Raw genomic sequence first — 16,889 nt, 5'->3', positions numbered from 1 at the left:
TCACTACTTGTAAAATGTCTGGTCTTATACAGATCATGATATACATTAAACTGCCAACTGCATTCGAATAAGGCATATGAGACATAACCTACTTTACCTCATTTGATTTAAGACATTCTTCTAAGGAGAGCTTGAAGTGAGCCACGTGGGAAATGCTCACCGACTTTGCTTGGTCCATCCCATACTTGATCATCACATTTTAAAGGTATTCTGCCTGTGATAACCAAAGCCTGCTTCTCTTCATATCTCTATGAATATCTATGCCGAGAACCCTCTTTGCAGCCCCCAGATCTTTCATCTCAAATGTCTATGATAATTGAGTCTTCAACACATTGATTTCAGACATATCATGACTAACAATCAACATATCATCTACAAACAATACTAAGATAATGAATTTGTCATCACTCAATGTCTTGTAATAGACACAGTGATCGTATTCACCCCGAATAAATTTCTGACTCATCATGAAAGAATTAACTTTTTATATCACTACTTAGGCGACTATTTCAAGCCGTATAATGACCTCATTAACCTGTAAATTTTTTTCTCTGCTCCTTTAACTTCGTAGCCCTCTGGTTGTTTCATGTAGATTTGCTCTTCCAACTCCCCATGCAGGAATGCAGTCTTGACATCCATCTGTTCCAGCTCGAGATCGTATTGGGCAAGCAAAGCCAATACGAATCTGATAGATACTTGTTTAACCACTGGCACGAATATCTCTATGAAGTCGATTCCTTATATCTGAGCATACCCCTTCGCTACCAGCCTTGATTTGCACCTGTCCTGTTTTCTTTTGAATAATCACTTACATCCAAGGCTTTTTAGGCCACTAGAAGATCCACCAACTCCCATGTGTTATTTTTGTGCAACGAGTCCATCTCATCGTCCATAGTCGCCTTCCACTTTTTGCATTAGGCTCATTTAGAGCCTCCTAAATAGTAGACGGCTCCCCCTCATCTATAATAAGGGCATATACAATATTAAAGTCGTCCATGTATCTTTCTAGTAGCCTGCGATCATGTGGTGGATTTCTTCTCACAGGTGGTTACTCCACCTTCTCATGTATCTCTATCTACGCATCTATCTCTGCCTGAATATCATCTGTGTCAATCCGGACGTCTACGATCAACCATTCTGGTTCGTCTCGCTCCTCTTGATCAATCTTGTGGAATAGGGAGCTTTCATCAAATCTGATGTTACGGCTAGTGATAACCTTACGTGTGACTTTGTCGAATAACCTGTAATCCTTCACACAAACACCATAGCCAATAAAGATGTACTTTTTGATTCTATGGTTTAGCTTATCTCTCTTAACTTATCGTACATGAGAGTAAGCCTCACAACCAAATATATGTAAATATGAGTAGTCCATCTTATGACCACTCCATACTTCCTTTGGGATTTTACATTCAATTGTCGTAGAAGGAGACCGGTTCACCAAATAGCAAGTCGTGCTAACGGCCTCTGTCCATAGGTCCTTGCCCAACACAACATTACTTAACATGCATCAAGCCATCTCCAAAAGAGTTCGATTCATTCGCTCAGCCACACCATTTTATTCGGGTGCGTGATGCACTGTGTTATGCCTAATGATCTCTTCATCCTTGTAATTTCATTAAACTCAGTGGAAGTAAATTTTCCACCATTGTCAGTCCTTAAAGACTTAATTTTTTGCCCTGACTGTTTTTCCACCATTGCCTTTTATTGTTTGAATATGGTGAAAACTTTGAATTTATGTTTCATGAAGTAAACACAAAATTTTCGGGAGTAGTCGTCAATGAATGAAACAAACCATGATGACCCCCCAACGGGAACCTCTGGTGATGGCTCCCATATGTAAGAGTGCATATAATCGAGCACTCCCTTCATGCCTCGCTCACTCATGTGGCCCATTTGAGCACGCCACATATGTCCAGACGTGGAATTCACAACAGCTACTGCCGCTCCACCTACTGAAGTGCTCTTGATCAACCTGTAAAGGTTTCTATGCCTTTGTGCTCTCATAACCACGAGTGCACCTTTTGAAACTCTAAGGACACCATTAAGACTAGTGAGCTTGCACCCTATCGCCTCGAGTGGACCGAGAGAAATCAGACTCTTCTTCATATCAAGAACGTGCCTGACATTAGTCAAGGTATGCTTCATCCCATCAAACATCTTGATGCTCACCGTACCAATAGTCATAACATTACAGGCATTGTCATTGCCCATAAAGACTTATCTATCATCGCATTCTTTGTAACTGGTGAACCAACTCCGATGAGGAGTCATGTGATATAATGCTCCTGTGTCAAGGATCAACGCATCCTTATGATTGTCGTGCAAGTGTCTGATCATGGACATAGACAAAACATCACCTCTACTTGTCTCTTCATCAGATGCGACAACATTGGCCTCCCTAGAAGAAGCCTCTGAGTTTTTTTTCTTTGCTTTAAGGTTTGTACAATCCTTCTTCATATGTCCAGTCATCTCACAGTACCAACACTTCAATTTTCCTTTGCCCTTACCCTTGGATTTGGATCTAGGTCTTAAAGATCTTGTACCTCAATCAGTATTCCTGCCTCTTGTAAACAGTGCATCAGAAGATGTCTCCATGCTACCGTTTATCTTTCTCATGGCCTTCCCTTGAAGGGCTGAGATAACAATGTCCACACTCAGGAATTTATTTGTGGTACATAATGAGTCCCTGAATGACTCATACAATGCCGGAAGAGAATTCAACAACATGCATGCATGATTTTCATCTTTAACCACTTCCTCCATATTCAACAACTTGCAAATCAATTTATTAAAGTAACTGATGTGGGCCTCCACATCTCCACCCTCTACCATCTTGAAGGTAAACAACTGTAGCTTCAAGTATAGGCGATTCTCAGTGAATTTTTTCACATAAATATCCTTTAACTTCGCCCATAAACCAGCTACAATTTTCTCCCTCAAAACGTTATAGAGAACCTCATCTGTGAGACACGAACGGATCGAGGATAAGGCTTTCTTATCAAGAATATTTTAATCATCATTACTCATAGTCAGCTTTCGCTCCTCAAGAGCACCATCTTCATCTTGCTTGGTTAAGAAACTGATCATCTTGATCTTCCATAACTCAAAGTTTTTTTTACCTGAGTACTTCTCAATGTCATATCTAATGTTTCCCATTAATGTTAATCCTTCAGATTTAGGCCTGCGCGCCAACGATTTCTCCGATACCACTTATTAAGAAACGACGGAATCACATAGAGATGAATCTAGGATAGCAATCTAAAAGCACTAAGAAAAAAGGAATGAGAACATAATGATTTAATGTGGAAAACCCTTTTGGAAAAAAACAATGTCACAAAGTAACAAAAATTCACTATGAAAGCAGAAATTACAAAGAGAGAAGGCTTACCTGATTTGAACAACCTTGAATCTCACCCTTCCTACCCCCTTTTGAAACCCTAAAACTATTTAAAAACCCTTGGAATGCATCCCAATGCCATTTACACCCATATATATAGCCTTGGAAAGAATCCTAAACGAAATTAAAAACAAATCCCGTAATTTCACAGTTTTGTAAAAAAAATCTGCACAGAATCTGATTAGATTTTAGACATCAAATACAACAATATCTGACGTTGCCAATAGCAAGGTGGCTACTGGATAGTGCACAATGCTATGTGGACTCCAACTTGATATATTTGTTTTATCCATGCCATCCACTTATTTTTTTCAAGTCATTTTGAAGCCTTAGCCAAAAAATGAAACATATCCTCAAGTGGACCATGCCAACCATCTATTTGTTTTATCCATGCCATTCATTTATGTGTCTTCTTTATTACAATAATATGATCGAGCTATGACGTGTAGGTGTCATCCAACTTGTCCACCACCATTTATTGGGCCTGTACTTTGATATGCAAATAAATTCATAACTCGGGTGAACCCTAGAATCTCTCCCAATCCACTTTTGAAAAGTAAAAAAATCATATAGATAAAAAAATAAAATAAAAAAATTACATGGGTGAAATAGTAGGGATTGAAGCTACCTTGAATTCGATCTTTGTGTTTTCTATTCATACATGTCTCTGGGTACTTTTGAACATGTTAGATGATAAATAAACATGAATGTGGGCCCCAGGGATGTTTCAATGGTATGCATCATTTTTGCATTATTTCCTATAGTGGGGTCTAATTGAGCTTTGGCTGTGATTCAATTTTCGGATCATGTCCGTCCATCTTTTCTTCCATAACAATTTTGGGCATTAGGGAAAAAAAGAGGTAGATCCGTATCATAAGTGGATTACATGATAAGTTTCTCTTGTTTCTTATAAAATGATCTTAATAGACATTCATCATTTTTGCCCATTGGTGTGGTCCACTGGAGATTTTAATAAGCTTATATGTTATTATATCATACTCGAATGGCCTAATGAAATAGATAGACAATATGGATATGCAACAGGTTCATCAAGGCATGCCCCGTAGAACGCACATCGATATGACTTACACTGCAGCCCCTTCGAACGCATGTCAAACGCTTTCACTAAAATATGAGTGGTTATGTATCGACTTCAGAAGAAGCTACATCAGGGTATGAAGGCTCAGGAAACAATCGAACCCCACACCTACTCTCACCGAACACATAAAATATCACTGATCCACTCTGACTTGCACTGCAAACCATTCGAACGCATGCTGAACGCTTTCACCGATCTATGAGTGTGGGTGTATCCACTTGAGAAGATGTTGCATTAGGATATGAAGACTTCAGAAACAATTAAACCACACTACAATGTACATTGACCCACACCGAACCCCTATACTAACACTAATCCACTCCAACTTACACTACATCCCCTTCCCCTTCAAACGCACGTCGAACGCTTTCACCGATGTAATGTCAACTATGAATGGGTGTGTATCCATTTAAGAAGACATTACATCAGGGTATGGGGACTCCAGAAATAATTGGACCCCACACTAATGAACACCGACCCACACTAAACTCCTAAAATAGCATCGATCCACTCTGACTTGCACTGAAGCCCCTTCGAACCCATGTCGAATGCTTTCATTAAACTATAAGCGAGTGTGTATCCACTTGAGAAGATGTTGCATTAGGATACAAAGACTCTAGAAACAATCAAACCCCACACCAATGCAAATCGACCCAAATCGAACACTTAAAAATAACATTAATCCACTCTAACTTGAACTGTAACCCCTTTGAACGCACGTCGAATGCTTTTACCAAACTACAAGTGGGTGCGTATCCACCTGAGAAGATGCCGCATCAGGGGGCGGAGACTCATAAAACAATTGAATCCCACACCGACGAACATCGACCTACACTGAATCCCTAAAATAGTGTTGATCCACTCCGACTTATACTACAACCCCTTCGAACACACATCGAATGCTTTTGCCGAACTAGGAATTGGTGTGTATCAAATTAAGAAGACATTGCATAAGGGTGCGAAAACTCCGAATGCACTCGAACCCCACACCGACACACACCAAAACCCTAAAATAACATCAATCCACTATGACTTACAGTACATCCCATTTGAATGCATGTCAAATGCTTTCACCAAACTACGAGTAGATGTGTATCCACCTGTAAAGACGTTGCATCAGGGTACGAAGAATCCAGACACACTAAAACCAAACATCGATAAACACCAATCCACACTGACCTGCACTATAGCTCCTCTGAGCATATGTCGAAGTTTTTCATTGGCTTAGAGTGAATGCATGTGGTTTATCCATGCCATTCTTTCATTTTTATTTTTTTTAAAGCTTTTTCATGGTGTAGCCCAAATTTGAAGCACATTGAAAGCTCAAGAGGAACACACCAGAGGAAACAACTAGAAAAATGATTTTAACATTAGACCCTTAATGAACTCTTTCTTATGTTGTGGTCCACTTGAACTTTGGATATGCTTGATTTTTTAGTTGAAGCCCTTAAATTATCTTCTAAAATGGATAGATGGAGTGGATAAAATACATAAATCAAGGTGGCCCCGTATAGTTTACTCAGTACGTTGAGTTATTCATATGTAATTTGTATCCTCCATGGACTCACCAAAGCCAGTGCAACCCTAGACTCGACAACGAGGATGCATCCCATCCTTCATGTATTCATTATGTATCCATGCCGCCCATTCATTTTTCTAGCTCATTTTAAGGCATTATCCAAAAAAAAAGCTCAAGTAAATCCTATTATAAGGCCGGCCATGTTGTAGGAAATAGTGGTGATTGACCATTAATGTGACGCAAAAGTTTTGGATGAAGTTCATATTTGTTTTTTTTTTTTCCTTCTTACATGCTTATAGGACCTTACCAATGGATTGGATGGGACATTAACAAAAAAAAAAAAAAAAACCTTATGTGTGCATTAAGAAGTTTTTAATGGTCGTACGTTCAATAACCAATGTTTCTTATTGTATGGTCCACTCATAATTTGATCTGCTACATTTTAAAGATCATACCCTAAATTTTTCTAAAAAAGGGTATGGACGTCGTGGATATAGAATACATATAGCAATATGGGACCCACGTAAAGGGGGTTGCACTGTCTTGGGTAAGGTTGCGATCTCACCTACCTCCTTAATCTAAGGGGGATCGCTCACATGTAAAGGTGGGCACACTATGGGCTTACCATTTCTTTTATTAATGATTCATATCGTTCATTCAAATGTACAAATTATTTTATGTCGAGCCTTAAAAAAAATGAGGCACATCAAATAATCAAGTGGTCCACGCCGTCTTAGATTCCATTTAATGATACATAGTTTACCCACTACTGAGACTTTCTACGGCCCACCTACCACTCAGATCTACATCGTTTTTTGTTCAATAATATAAAAAGAGATGGAAAAACTATTAAATGGTATGGATCAATGATAGGTGAGGCCCATTTCAACCTTTTAAAGGCTTCATGAATTTTCGGGCTGAAGTTGTAATAAAAGAACTTAGCAAGGGTAACAAGTGAATTTAGAGTATGATTGAAACGCAAGAGTAATTGTTTTTCTCTTTGTGACTCATTTACGAAAAGACCAAAGCATCCTCAATGTACTTTTAACTTGTCCTACCAAGCTGCTTAGTAAATCCAACCTCCTTTTTGAAAGAGCTCTCCAATTATCAATTTGAACCATACATTTAGACACACTAGCTTGGATCGCCCAGGATTCCAAAGTGGTCCAATGATAAGAACCAACTGACCGTTAGAATGAGGTTATTATGTGTTGGAAATTATACAGATCAATGTATTTCTGTATAATGTGGAAACCAAAAATTGCAAAATAATCAGAAATCTGGACAGGCTGAAGCACGTCTGAAACGTTGTCCTTAAAGCGTTATTTGCCCCTACTCAAGTGAATTGAGTATGCTGATAGGTTATAGGCAAACAGCTTCTAGGATACGACGAGCCTGGAGTGGGTCTACGTTTAGCAAACACGAAGGCCCACCAAATAGAACTCAATTACACACTTCCTAGCAGTATTACAGTATAAAGGAAAAAATCTTAAGAGAAGAAGAAAAGAAGAGAAAAAGTAGTTTCGACTTCTACACAAGTCAGTTCAAATCTTCAGCCACTGGTTCAGTTGAACCGTCCTAGACCACACCGCCGGTCTGTTCTTCAAGCTAAGGTTTAAGCCTTGCTACATTGCTGGAAACACTAGAATATATGAGTGGAGAGAGGCTGGCTGTCTTAGTTCGTATGGGTTTGCTGGAGTGAGTTGAGATGGATTGAAAACCCATCTAGGTCCTCCTTTTATAGGCTATGGTGGCTAGGGGGTTATGGTCCAAAGACTTAAATTCCATTAAGCCATTTCTGGCTATTGGAAAATTAGCCATTTTATGGCCATTTTCTGACTATTGTGCATGGGCCATTAAGCTTCTGTATGCTGACTGTTGTGAGACAACAACTAGCCGTTTTCTAGCTGTTGGGCTAGCCATGCAGCAGTTACAGCTGGACCCTGCACTAATGGCTCAGCTATTACAGTTTTTGTTGCAACAGCTCTTTTCAGTCCCTTTATTTATACTGAGAGATTTCTCTCCCAGTCCTTCAGTCTCTCTGCTAACCAGCCACCCGCCATAGCCAAGGTCACGAAGGAGCGACCCTCCGCAACACGATGCGAAGTGCAAAGTATGCCACTAGTGCCTCCACAGCCACACTGCCTCACATGCCCACGCCCTCGCACTATGGGTTTGCTGGAGTAAGTGCAAAGTGCACCACTAGCGCCTCTACAGCCATACTGCCTGGAACACGCAAGGTCCATAGTCCACGGACTAGGTAGGTAAATATTATAATACTCCACATCCTTCATATAAACCACAGGTTTTTCTCTTCTCTTTTCCATGTGGGACTATTCCCAAAAACCCACAGAAAAGTGTTTTTTCAAAATAACTTTTTATATTATATATTATTTTATTATTGAAATATATTTTATTAAAATCAATAATTTTTTGCAACAATCCCCCACTTGATTTTATAAAATTATTTTCTCGATTAAACAATACTACCAGAATAATCAGCTTATATGCATAAAGAAAGATATCTTTCGATTTTAATCTTTCCTTAGTGTAAGTATTTCAAAACTCTGTCGAAATGACTGGTAGCCGCAGCTTTGAACTAGTTATTCCTAAATAACAGAATTGGAAATGCCACACACATATTCGCTATGTATTTATTAGAGTTTCCACAATCTTGCTCAGCACAATTAATGGCCATGTGCTTATCCTAATTCGTGAATGATCCCGAGTGAAAACTCCTAACTCTCATGAGAGACGGTGTCATCTCTACGTTCATATAGGTGAAATCCTTCCAGTGTCTCTGTTACTATAAGACACTTGTCCTTATAGACTGGATTTCATTAAGAGTTCTAAGACTCAACCATCTATCGTAATGCTCTGCACTTATCTATTATGGATGAGGTTTTATAATTTAGTAATGAAAACTTTCCACATATCAGTGACTTGTTATTACCCATTAAATCCAAAATTAGAGATTTTCTGACTTTAGGTTGGGTTACCATTACTGGTAGAACTTTGGTTGAAGAGTTTCAACCCCATCCCTCTAGTGAAAGGTTTAGTGAAAGGATCTACCAGGTTATTGCTTGATTTCACATAAGAAATAGTAATGATTCCATCTCGAATCAATTGTCTGACATAATCATGTCGAATACTAATATGTCTAGACTTATCATTATAAGTGCCGCTATAGGCTCTAGCTAATGTGGCTTCACTATCACAATGTAGTGACACAGCCGATATAGGCTTTACACAAAAAGGAATTTCTAATAGAAAATCCCTTAGCCACTCAGCCTCTTTGCTTGTTGCAGCTAGGGCTATAAATTCAGACTCCATAGTCGAATGCGTTATGCAAGTCTGTTTCTTGGATCTTTAAGATACAAGTGCACCTCCTAGGGTGAATATCCACCCTGTAGTAGACTTGTTATCCCCTGCACATGATATCTAGCTCGCATTGGTATATTCTTCCAATACGGCAGGAAATTCTAAATAAAATATTCCTAAGTCTTTGGTTGCTTTTAAGTAACCAAGGACTCTACTTACTGCATTCCAGTGTTCAGTACTAAGGTTATTAGTAAACCTACTAAGTTTACTTACAACATATGCGATATCAGGTCTAGTGCATTGCATAGCATACATAAGACTCCCTATAGCACTCGCATATTCTAATTGTGCAATTATTCTTCCAGTATTTTCTTTTAGTTTGATACTTGGATCAAATGAGATTTTTGCTTCTTTTATATTTAGATGGTTAAACCTGTTTAGTATCTTCTCAATATAATGAGATTGACACAAAGCATAACCCTCACAATGTTTTTTAACTTTGATACCAAGAATGGTATCAACTTGTCCAAGATCCTTCATTTTAAATACGGAAGATAGAAACCTCTTTGTTTCAGTCACACCTTCCATTTTATTACTTATTATTAACATGTCATCAACATACAAACAAATAATAACGATGTAACTACCATCTACTTTAGAATATATGTATTTGTCAGCTACATTATGCATGAAAGCTTGAGATAGTATTTTGGAATCAAACTTCTCATGCCATTGTTTTGGTGCTTGTTTTAATCCATACAATGATTTGACTAATCTACATACTTTATTTTCATTTCCTGGTAGAATGAATCCTTCAGGTTGTTCCATATATACCTCCTCGTTGAGGTCACCATTCAGGAATGCGGTCTTTACATCCATTTGGTGGATGTGAAGATGATGTATGGAAGCTAGCGCAAATAATATCCTAATGGATGTTATCCTAGCTACAGGAGAGTATATGTCAAAGTAATCTATCCCTTCTTTTTGTCTAAAACCCTTAACTACTAGTCGAGCTTTAAAGGTTTGTATAGTCCCATCAGTGTGATATTTCTTCCTAAATACCCACTTACAATCTATGGGTCTAGAACCTAGAGGTAAGTTAACTAGTTCCCATGTTTGATTTGATAGTATAGATTCCATTTCATTGTTTATAGCTTCTTTCTAGAAAGCTGAGTCTCTAGAGGATATGGCCTCTTTATATGTTTTAGGATCATCTTCTATAGTCATTACTATAGGTATTTTTCTTATAACATTTTCTCTATCTCCTTCTACAAAATGGAAAATGACACGTTGTGAGTCTATATAGTTATCTCCTAGACTCTTTTCTATTCTTGTCCTTTGACTCCTACGAGGCTCAATAGGAGCTTCCACTATCTGTGGAGCTGTGCTTTCTGGTTCTCTATTAGGAGTTTGGATTTCATTATCCTTTGACTCCAAGGATAGTGAGTTCTCAAAAAGCTCAACATCTCTTGATTCTATTATTGTATTAGACTCTATGTCTAGAAGCCTATAAGTTTTACTATTTTGTGCATACCCTACGAAGGCGCACTTAATAGCTCTTAGTCCTAACTTAGTTTTTTTTTATCAGGGGTTTTGCAATATGCAAGACACCCCCACACTTTTAGATATCTTAGGTTAGGTTTTTTGCCTCTCCATGTTTCATATGGAGATATTTTATATTTTTTAGACGGAATTCTGTTTATTATATGGCATGCTGCAAACAGTGCCTCTTCCCATAGACTTAGTGGCAACTTTACTCTTATCAGCATTGAGTTGACCATTTCTACTAAGGTTCTATTCTTCCTTTTAGCTATTCCGTTTTGTTGAGGTGCGTATGGCATTGTACATTGATGTATCAGTCCATGTTCTTCACAGAAGTTATCGAATTCATTGGAGAAGTATTCTCCTCCTTTATCGCTACGGAGAATTTTCATTTTCTTATTCAGTTGATTCTCTACTTCTGCTTTATATATTTTAAACATGATTAATGCTTCATCTTTGCTCTTTAATAGGTATACATACGTATACCTAGAGCAATCATCTATAAAGGTTATGAAGTACCGTTTACCTCCACGAGTAAGAATGTCGTTTAACTCACAGATATCACTGTGCACAAGATCCAATACTTGAAACGATCTTTCAACACTTGGAAAAAGTTTCTTTGTCATTTTGGATCTTATGCACACTTCACATTTTTCAGTTTCATTATCTGTGTATGAGATTAAACCATTCTTAGCCATGAACTTCAAGGTTCTATACCCTATATGTGTTAGTCTATCATGCCACAGTCCAGTGGATTCAACCATATATGCAGAAGTGCTACTTTCATTCAGAGAAAACTTAATCATTCCGTTACAAGCATATCCATTTCTGACAAAATTCTCATTTTTGGACAGAATCAGTTTGCCTGACTCATACACCACCCGTATGCCTGATTTTTTCAGAAGATCCCCAGAAACTAAGTTTCGCCTCATGTCTGGGATGTGCAGTACATTAGTTAGAATCACTTTCTTTCCAAAGGTGAATATCAGTTCGACAGTTCCTTTACTGATGACCTTCGATCGGACTTCATTACCTATTTGGACTTCTTCACCATCGGTCAATTCCTCATAGGTTTTGAAGGCTGATTTGTCGTAGCACACATGTACAGTAGCGGCAGTATCATACTACCAACCTGGAACTTTGCCTTGGATGGTATTCACCTCAGTGATCATAGCCACGATATCGCCTTCTTCTACTGCACCTGCCTTTTTTTTTAGATTTGCGATAGCAGCATACTCGAGTATAGTGCCCGGTTTTTCCACAGACATGGCATGGGCCCTTGAACTTTCCGTTCTTCTTTTGGGTGTTCTTCTTGAATTTTCTTTTATTAGGTTTCAGGGAATCGTCCTTCTCAGGATGTTTGTTATTAGTGTTTTCTACAGCATGTACCTTGGACTAGGTATTCCCGTTATCATTTTTTCTATTGCGGTTACGGGATTCTTCCTCAGCTTGAGGTGTTTCTGGATTTGTTCCAATGTGTAGTCCTCGGTTTTGTGTAGCAACTTCTTTTTATAGTCTTTCCACATCAGTGACAATTTGGCGATTATAGCCCTGACTTGGAATGATTCAGGAAGATCGATTTTTATCGCTTTTATTTTGTTTACTATTAGTTGCAATTCTTGGATTTGAGGCAACAACGGTTTATTATCTACCATGCTGAAGTCAAAATACTTGGCGATGAGAAACTTGTTGGTACCTTCTTCTTCAACATTGTATTTGAATTCCAGAGCGGCCCAAATCTCCTTTCCTGATAATGTCTGTTGGTACAGATCGTACAGGCGGTCGGAGAGAGCATTTAGAATGTGTCCTTGACACAAGAGTTCGTTTTCGGCTCTTTTGGTACGGGTAACTACTTGTTCAGGTGTGTCTTTACAAGATGCTTCAGGTAGTGCTTGCAAATTTGGATCTAATATGTAATAGATCTTCAGTGCCGTCAGGAGAAATTTCAGCTTGTCTTGCCATCTTGTAAAATTGGTTCCATCGAACCGATCAAGAAGTATCAAATCCTGATTCATCAACTTGATGGATGAAACACTGTCGACTTCCATCAGTAAATAACGCTTTAAGATTGTTGGAAATTATACAGATTAATGTATTTTTATATAATGTGAAAATCGAAAATTACAAAATAATCAGAAATCAGGACAGGCTTAAGCACGTCTGAAACGTTGTCCTTAAAGCGTTATTTGCCCCTACTCAAGTGAATTGTGTATGCTGATAGGTTACAGGCAAACAGCTTCTAGGATAAGTAGTTTCGACTTCTGCACAGGTCAGTTCAAATCTTCAGCCACTGGTTCAGTTGAACCGTCCTAGACCACACCGCTGGTCTGTTCTTCAAGCTAAGGTTTAAGCCTTGCTACGTTGCTGGAAACACTAGAATATATGAGTGGAGAGAGGCTGGCTGTCTTAGTTCGTATGGGTTTGCTGGAGTGAGTTGAGATGGATTGGAAACCCATCCAGGTCCTCCTTTTATAGGCTATGGTGGCTAGGGGGTTATGGTCCAGAGACTTAAATTCCATTAAGTCATTTCTGGCTGTTGGAAAACTAGCCGTTTTATGGCCGTTTTCTGACTGTTGTGCATGGGCCATTAAGCTGCTGCATGCTGACTGTTGTGAGACAACAGCTAGCCGTTTTCTAGCTGTTGGGCTAGCCATGCAGCAGTTACAGCTGGACCCTACACTAATGGCTCAGCTGTTACAGTTTCTGCTGCAACAGCTCTTTTCAGTCCCTTTATTTATACTGAGAGATTTCTCTCCCAGTCCTTCAGTCTCTCTGCTAACCAGCCACCCGCTATAGCCAAGGTCGCGAAGGAGTGACCCTCTGCGACACGATGCGAAGTGCAAAGTACGCCACTAGTGCCTCTACAGCCACACTACCTCACATGCCCACGCCCTCGCACCAAGCCTAAGCCCGAGCCTGAGCTCGAGCGCGAGCGCGCACGCGGGTGTTGTCCATAGTCCACGGACTAAGTAGGTAAATATTATAATACTCCACATCCTTCATATAAACCACTGTTTTTTCTCTTCTCCTTTTCATATGGGACTATCCCCAAAAACCCATAGAAAAGTGTTTTTCAAAACAACTTTTTATATTATATATTATTTTATTATTGAAATATATTTTATTAAAATCAATATTTTTTGCAACATTATGTCGAGGAGAACCCTGCTGGACTGGTTGAGGGCGGCCCTTATAACAAAATGCACAACCCTCATCGAATTAGGCTCATTCAACTAGAGATCTGCGGAGGAGCCATCCCCGGATAATTAGCACAAGGTTGGTGTAGATAATACTAGGCATTGTATGATTAAAATTTATTGAAAATAAAGTATTAATAAACTAGCACTCACCATAGGCATGGCACAGATGAATGGATCTACAATCTTATTCGACTGAAGGCCCATTGGAGAAGAATTTTCTCATTGGATATTGACTGCAAATAGCTAGACTTGTTTTTCAGATCGCTCACAGTCTTCATCCAATGTGAAAAGATATACGAATCTACTGAGAAAACTGATGCACTGTCTCGACATACACATGTTCTTCATCTAACGTACAATGAAGTCGAGTCTAACTACAGAAGTCTTGGCTTATCTTCTCCAAACACTGAAAAAGTGTGGGGACAAAAGCTATGGTATGATGTAGCCCATGCAACCTGAGCATGATAAAGTAATCTCTTCACATTACATGTTAAATATAGATGTATCAATTGGTTGTTATCCAAATAGTTTCCCTGATTTGTAAGGTGAAATTGTCTAAACCAAACTTCGATAAAATGGTGAGATGGTCCAAATTAAACATGTATAGCGCTGATGGTTAGAATATGTTGGATTAATATCTACACCACACCAGATCTACCCCAAACGTCTCAAATTAAATACCCTCACGTGGGTAAGAAGAACTTCTAGATCCACCCGTTGCTTTGGACCATACAGCTTTTGGAAGTTAATACATCATAAATGTGGATCCCCCGGGATCCACGCCACCGACAAGACCCTCGGAGACCCAATGTGATGTACCTGTTTTATATCGATGCCATTAATCAATTTAGCTTGCCAGCTCAGGCATGAGGTTAAAAACAAAAAACAAAATATAAAAGAAAAAGCAATGCGAAAGGACGCGGATTAGCTACCGAACCCGGCAGTAGCGAGTATACCCGCTGAGGTTACGTCATCATAATTTTTTGGGCCCCACCATGATGTATTTATTGTATCCATACCATCCATCCACTTGGAGAGATCATTTTAGGTCATGAGCCAAAGAATGTGGCAGACCCAAAGCTCAAGTGCACCCCACCACGGAAAAAAGTCGGGACAATGATGGCCGCCGTTGAAACTTTCCTAGGGCTCACCATGATGTTTATTTGAGATCCAACTTGTTTATAAGTTAATACATACATGGAATATGGGAAAAAAAATATCAGCTTGATCGAAAACTTCTGTGGTCCAAATAAGTTTTTAATGGTAGGCATTCGATACCCAATGTTTTTTGTGGCGGGGTCCATTTGAGATTTGGATCTGCCTAATTCTTTGGCTCATATCCTAAAATGATCTCTCCAAATGGATGAACGGTGTGGATATAACACATACATCATGGTGAGGCCCGCAGAACGTGGTGACATTACTTAAGTGGCTAGACTCGCTACTGTCGAGTTTAGTGGCTAATACGCGCTACAGTGGCTAATACGCGTTACAGTCCAAAACTCACGTGGACCACACCGTTGGGAATTATGACACCAACCATTGAAACCTTCCCGTGTTCATACCGTCTCACATACACCTGGATGAATGGAAACACAAATATCTTGATCTAAAACTTTTGTGGCTGTTAATAAGTTTTTAACGGTGGAGTGTTCATTCTCCATTATTTCCGGTGGTGTGGTCCAATGACCTTTGGATCTGCCTCAATTTTGGGTTCACGGAGTAAATTGAGCTGGAAAAATGGATAGATGGTGTTGATGCAAAATACATACATCACAGTGGACCCCACAGCAATGCCACCAAGCAATAGGCCTCTGACAACAGGATCACACCAATACAAAGCATAAGGTAGGAACGAGCTCCAAACATCACAAGCAGTATTCGGTCGATTAAACACCTGCCATTCATCGTAAGAAATATTCTAGCAAAAAAACTAGCCCTCAAGTCACTCATCACCACATGAAGTTTCAATCAAACAAGTCAAAATAGCTTATAATGGACGGCAATGAGCAAGCCTGTGGTTGGCTCAGGCCTACTCAAAATATTGATTTTTCTTAGTAGCCCATCGCCAGCTTTAATCATTCCACATATTCAACATCAATATCTACATGTTACTAATAAAAATATTCAACTACATTTTTTTCTATTAAATTTTTCAATAAACTGTTGGACGACAGATTGTACAGTAGACATGTAAATATCTTTGCAGTGAGATTGATGCAACCACATAATAAAAGCTGAGGAAACCAATGGCATGTTTAAATTAACCACACATTCAGGAGGACAAGCCTCCTCCATCCTAGATCCGACGGCTGAGATGTTGGCTAGCTGAAAATCATGGCCGGAATTCAGTTGCGCATAGCAGGCACGGCCTCAATGTAGTTGCCCCATCTTCATCCTATGGGGAATGAAGTCAAGTCTAAAGAAAAACGAACAAAAAAAGCACGATGCCCTGTCTTTTCCTTACACACTGAAAAATAAGTCTATGAACATAATCAATGCCCTGCCTCCTGTTTGAAAAGTATGCACCATTCACACCCTGTGAATTCAATTCTACGAGTCCTAAGGGCTTATTTGATTTCGCCAGTGCAAGGGTAAATACCACGTGAAAAAGTAATAATTATTTCCCCAAGCATTTATAACATTTTCATCCCCAACTGATTTGACTGGCATTTTTGACACGAAAACTAAAAATATTATAAAATATATGTGAGTCCCATTGTGATGCATTTTGCTTATCCACACCGTTCATCCATTATGCCAGAAGAATTTATAACATGAACAAAAAATTGAAGCATATCCAAAACT

The 16,889-nt window shown here is 39.0% G+C and overlaps 1 protein-coding gene across 1 annotated transcript in view; it reads right to left on the bottom strand.

Moving 5' to 3' along the window:
* LOC131254922 (probable LRR receptor-like serine/threonine-protein kinase At3g47570) overlaps positions 1 to 16,889 on the bottom strand; it is a 28,798-nt gene that overhangs the window by 11,294 nt on the left and 615 nt on the right. The gene's annotated exons all lie outside the window — the stretch shown is intronic.

Source organism: Magnolia sinica, chromosome 9 (assembly GCF_029962835.1).
Source record: "Magnolia sinica isolate HGM2019 chromosome 9, MsV1, whole genome shotgun sequence".
In the NCBI taxonomy this organism is placed as follows: domain Eukaryota; kingdom Viridiplantae; phylum Streptophyta; class Magnoliopsida; order Magnoliales; family Magnoliaceae; genus Magnolia; species Magnolia sinica.
The sequence above is the reverse complement of the archived record's forward strand: the minus strand, read 5'-3'. Positions and strand labels throughout refer to the sequence as shown.